The sequence below is a fragment of the Leiobunum rupestre genome, chromosome 10, assembly GCF_980474605.1.
Source record: "Leiobunum rupestre chromosome 10, qqLeiRupe1.1.hap1, whole genome shotgun sequence".
Taxonomy (NCBI): domain Eukaryota; kingdom Metazoa; phylum Arthropoda; class Arachnida; order Opiliones; family Sclerosomatidae; genus Leiobunum; species Leiobunum rupestre.
The window spans coordinates 23,401,594-23,407,593 of record NC_143393.1 but is presented as its reverse complement, the minus strand read 5'-3'; positions in this window follow the sequence as shown (position 1 = coordinate 23,407,593).

The window sequence follows — 6,000 nt, the reverse complement described above, 5'->3', positions numbered from 1 at the left end:
AACCATGTCCTCCCCCGGAGCAGTGTTCTTCAGCCGTTTGAGGGCATCAGAGAACTCCGACGGGGTAAACGGACGTTCCGGACTGCCGTCCGACAAAACCACAGGAGGGGGCGGGGATCATCCGCCGAAGCTGTTCGCGCATAATGACCAGCCAGAGTCGAGGCGGCAGCCGCCGCAGAAACGACTCGAACGCCATCATGCACAAGCGGCGGGATGGGAGACTGAGGGACGGAGGCACCCTTGAAACAACGAACTCGACGCCAAAGGACTAGAAGGGGAGAAGTACTAGACATGGTGGAACAGAACGTCGCGAGAGCCATTGTCTCCTGCTTAAAAACTATACTAAAAGTCACCAACAGATGGTGTCTAAAGACTACGACCTGCGGAAAAGTCAAGCACTTAGTACTAAAATGCTAAGAGACCTCACGCTCTTGGTCACGTGCCTTCCTCGGTGTCTGCTAGGTGTCAATTCCGTATTTTATGTTAGCAGGAGACATGACTAGGAGTTGACAGCGGTTGTCGCGGTGAATGGTCCCCGGCGTCGTGAACACAAAAACCCGTTTTTCCCAATAATTCCCGCTTTCTACCCACCCCTCGAATTTTCTCTCTGGCGTTTTCTTTTTTTCTCGGCCGTCGCGTGAGATACTATACTATCAACATTGCGCCCTCTGGGAGAAAAAAACCCTTCTCGTAGGCTCACGCTGAGGCGGCTCTACAACCCAGTCAGAACTGGTTTTTTCTTCAGCGGTAGTTCACACAATCCTCGCTAGAGAGCGTCACTAAAATATTTCATCTCGGGTTCGTCTCCGAGACTGGAGATACCACGGTTTGGGGGGTAAAAGTTTGAGAAGGGAAAGACACGTTTTGCGTTAACAGCGCGCGTTGGGAAAAGCGCCCGGTTGTGAACTCCTAGTCATGTCTCCTGGTCCACTTAACGACATTCCGTCCATAGCAATAGTCCCACTTCGATATATATATATCGATGTGGAACTAAAAAGTCAAAAGCAAAATTGCAGGGGTGCCAGGTCAATCGAAAACATTACGCATTAAAATTACTCTCAATTAATAATTTCCATGAAATCCTAGAGAGTCCGACCAGAATTCAAAGACCGTGGTGGACGAAGTAACCTCTCTGAATGAAAAGATGAGGATAAAAAGAAAATAGGAAACAGTTACCTAGTAGTAGTGACAAACTCGCACTTCCTACTCTTCCAGGTTCAAATCACGCAGAGCAGTATCGGTTAACTTGAATTAGACGGCATGGAACGAGAAAGAAGAGAGAGCTTTAGCGCCCTGCTGCCGTCGGAAGGGAAAAATTCGGAAATTGTCTTCCCCCTATTCGTAAAATGTTCAGCGTTAAGGATCGTCCAATGAAATGTGTACACAACACTGCGATAGCGTGTTTAAAGGCCTGGTGTGGCACTTACTTATCGAAGCCGTGTTTGGCCAGAAGTAATAAATAAGTGTGGCACTTACTTTTCGAAGCCATGTTTGGCCAGAAGTAATAAATAAGTGTAGCACTTACTTATCGAAGTCGTGTATGGCCAGAAGTAATAAATAAGTGTAGCACTTACTTATCAAAGTCGTGGATGGCCAGAAGTAATAAATAAGTGTGGCACTTACTTATCGAAGCCGTGTTTCTCCAGAAGTAATAAATAAGAGTAGCACTTACTTATCGAAGCCGTGTATGGCTAGTGTGTCCGAATTTATAGCCCGGTGTACCGCTAAGATTAAAACCACACCACCGGAGGTCTATCATCATAGTGCCCTACGCCAGCGTCCACAGCCCGGACAGGTGACAAATCCAGCATGGGTAGTAGTACCCTACTTTTGATGGTCTCACCTTAGACGCAAGCCACTCAACCCAGCCCCAGCAGAAGGTGCAACAATGGGACGACCAACCCCTCACTTCGCACACAGCAGTGGGAATAAGAGTGGATGCTATAGCAATTCCAGACGACACCCTACCTACGTAGGTAGAGAGTCATACCCTTCGGAAAGAACTTCTAAAGGGGAACGACAGGCACGCAGCGGTTTACATAACCCGGCACAGCTGGCACTGGAGATCCCGGTGTGCTCCAAAAGGCCGGGAAACAGGACCACTGCGCCTCATACGGAGACCCGCCACCCCACAGCAGGCTACCCAATCCTCCGAAGCGGCCAGTTTGCCCGGACCCTCTCCGTTAGCCTGACCCGAAGCTCAGTTTCCAGCACGAAACCTGACCGAAGTTGGATGTGGAGATAGGATCATTTGATCAGAGCTAACATCTCCCAGAGTCCCAGTGCACCACCGTCCTTATGGGTTACAATAGACGAACCCCGAATCCCCGGTAAAGCAGTGGCGTAGCTGAGAACTAGGAGCTCCCCCCCCCCCGCAAAAATCTCTTTTTAATGGGACGTTGGGATACAACAGTACGCCATGGGGTTATACTCCAGCTTTTTTAAATTTCGGCTGCGAATTGCGCACAGCGTCCGATATCGTTACCTCCACTGACCCCGGCAGTGTCATCGACTCCGATAAAATTAACGCGTACGCGTTGGCCATTAAAGATCGAGTGTCTACGGCCATCAGTGCCGCCCGGGAAAATATTTCCGTTGCCCAGGAGTGCCAAGCTTCGTATTATAACAAGCGGCTCCTTGATGTTGAATTGGAGGTTGACCAGTTGGTCTTAAAGCGTACCCACTATCTCTCGAACGCCGGGGCTCGATTCTCCGCAAAGCTAGCTCCCCGTTTCGATGGCCCCTTTCATTTTGCTGAAAAGCTTTCTAAACATACCTATCGGCTTAAGCGGATTAAAGGGGGTACTTAGCTTAAGGGTACATTCCATATACGGCAATTAAAGGTGTTCCACAAACGAGGTGGTATATCTAATGACGACGAACGTGATTTCGTTAATCCTGCTAGTACCGTAACTGAGGTTAGTTCACAGACCCCTGTCGCGCGGGATGCCGATAGTGATTTAGTGCAAGAAACACATTTAGTCGAGCGGGATGCCGACAGTGCTTTCATTCCAGATAAAAATTTCGTCGAGCGTGATGCCGACACTGTATTTTCGAAGGGGTTTGATTCCAATGCCCCGCTACCTCTTCATGTGAGGCCTCATAGCGCGATGAGCCCGAATAGCGAGTTTTCGTCCCATAGCGGCAATGAACAGATTTCTATCAAGCGTGCCTTAAGGTCTCGTGACCCTATTTCTGGCAGGGCCATTTGTCGTTAATTCTTATTGCTAATGTTTAACCATTGCTCTCGGGTGAGCTTGCATATCATCGTTTATGTGTTTTTAGTGTATGGTATTTTGTTGAAGATTTTTTTTATTATTACATTCCATTTGTGCTTCATTATGACTGGTTTATTGTTACCAATTTATACCAATGTAGTGTACGTATTATATTTTTGTTGGTTGTATTTCCCCACTTACCAACTGTTTCGCGTGGACGCTCAAGCTTCAGTGGGGGAGATAATGTAACGTGTTTATTCGTTTTTAGTTATTGGTGTCATATTTTTAGGCCTACATGAGGGTTTTTGTAGGGAATATAAATTGACGTCAATCAATAGGCAATGGCTGGTTTACCCTACAAGGATGGTTTCCCAAAAACGTGATTTCTAATATGTGGACACCTATGGTGTGCGGGAAAAACGAGAACCGCGTTAGTGGGTTTGTCCCTCGACATTCCTGAAGGGATTAAGGGCCGAGTTCAGCGATTGAACTAGTTCATTCTAGCTGGCATCACAAAAATATTTTGGCGGGAAAACTTTGAGGAGCAAGGATTGCGGCTTGCGCGCTAAAAAGGGCAGATTGGCAATGGCAGAAGAGTTCAGAGACGAAAGGAGGCAGATCTTGAAAAATCTAGAGTTTAGTCGCGAGGATACATATCACGAGGGAAGCGAAATACGCGACGCCATGATAACTACAAGATCCTCTCGCCGGACTCGTAACGCCGTGGAGTAACTTCATAAACATTCATGCGGTACCGTATAAAGCAATTTAATTTAATTGGGGAACCAGCCAGTTCGAACGTAAAACAATGTTTAGAATAATTAATTAAGTTACCTTTTTAAAGTCTTGGTTAGGTTTAGAGTAAATGTAGAATGTTGTTTTAACTTTATTTTTTGGTGTGTATAATTATTTTTATTAGTGTATTAAAGTATGACGAAACTAATACCTGAAGTCTGTGCCCATTAATTTAATCTGTTGAATGAGTACGTCGTCTTTAAGCTCAATAATTAGCACCCCCCCCCCCCCCCGAAGCTCGAGGCCCCCCCGCACTGCGGGCCCTGCGGACCATCAGCTACGCCACTGCGGTAAAGCCACCAGTTATTGCATAATATAATTATAATTTTACACTGTTTTGCTTTTTCTCTCTATGGTAACACAATGCAACTACAATTTGTATATTTAGGCTTTTTTATTTAAGTAGACAATACGCTACCTGAGAGCGAATGTCAAGCAAGTCTAAAAACCCCTATTTTACAAAAAAAAAAGATTATAGTTTTAAATCTTAAAACTTAAAGGGGCTCCAAAGTTCGGTGGCAAAATGTGTGTAAAATCAGTAAACTGCGAAATTTACGGCTGACTCTGGCCGCCTCTGCCAAGACCGAGTGAGGGGTTGGAGGGAATGAAAAGCATGCTAAATTTTCTTTTTTTTTTTGCCACCGAACTTTGGAGCCCCTTTTAAAATATAAAGTGTAAGGTTAATAATACTTAGAAAAAATAAGTATTGATTCAGTCTAATATAAAAGCACTCGTGGATTCTTATTACAAATGTCTTACAAAAGTCACATATCTCGACTTGCCTGTTTGATTCTTGCTCTTATGTAGCGCATAGCAGACGCTAGATTATAGGCGCTACCTCGGAAGTGCCCGGTGCTTTAGTGTCATCTAAACTCGTTTTGCTCGCGAGTCGCGACTACTATCTCCCTTTAGAGGATGAAGGGATTATAGGTTGACTGACTATCATGCTCAATATGGCTCTACAGAACGTTACAATAGGCGAAACTATAAAGTAAATTTGGTCTTAACCAACTTGTTACAATGGGGAAACAAAATCACGTGACTACCATATCACAGCCAATTTTGATTCGGTAACTCCATAGATATAGGAAACGTATATAAAGGTCTAGATAAAATATTTCAAAGGGAGTGAATAAGGAGGTGACAGCTAGCAGAAACGCTATCTATCGGTAAGAAAGCTCGTGCTATCGTCGCGAGAGCCGTTGTCTCCTGCTTAAAAATTATACTAAAAGTCACCAACAGATGGTGTCTAAAGACTACGGCCTGCGGAAAGGTCAAGCACTTAGTACTAAAATGCTAAGAGACCTCGCGCTCTTGGTCACGTGCCTTCCTCGGTGTCTGCTAGGTGTCAATTGACGGATTTTTAAATGACGTTTTAGCGCGCGACACTACAGATACATGTCTTGGGCACACAGCCTTCTTTGCGTGCTTTTTTGACCATAACATGGAGAGGTATTTTCACGCACAAAATGAATTTTAAAAGCCGTCAATTGACGGATTTTGAAATGAGGTTTTAGCGCGCGACACTACAGGTACATGTCTTGGGCAAACAGCCTTCTTTGCGTGCTTTTTTGACCATAACATCTCGAGGTATTTTCACGCGCAAAATGAATTTTAAAAGCCGTCAATTCCGTATTTTATGTTAGGCTTAGACGCCCCGAAATTTAGATGAATCGATCAAAATTTAAACCGAAATTAGCAAAATAAAATGAATAATAGTTCGTATTTCTTAGGATAGATGGCGCTGCAGTTCTTCACAAAGTCACGTGACTACCATCTTTTCAGCCCACCTGGACTTCATAGTTTCGACTAATAACACTTGATGGCAATCGCGCCTCGCGAGGCTCGCGTACTGGTTTTATGTAGTCCGTGTAAAACTTGCTCATCATTAGGGCCACACCGCCTTAAAATTTTACTCGATTCGCTAGCGATAGGCCTTTCCATAAAATATTTCTACGTGATTTCACTGTTTTTTCTACGTCACCCA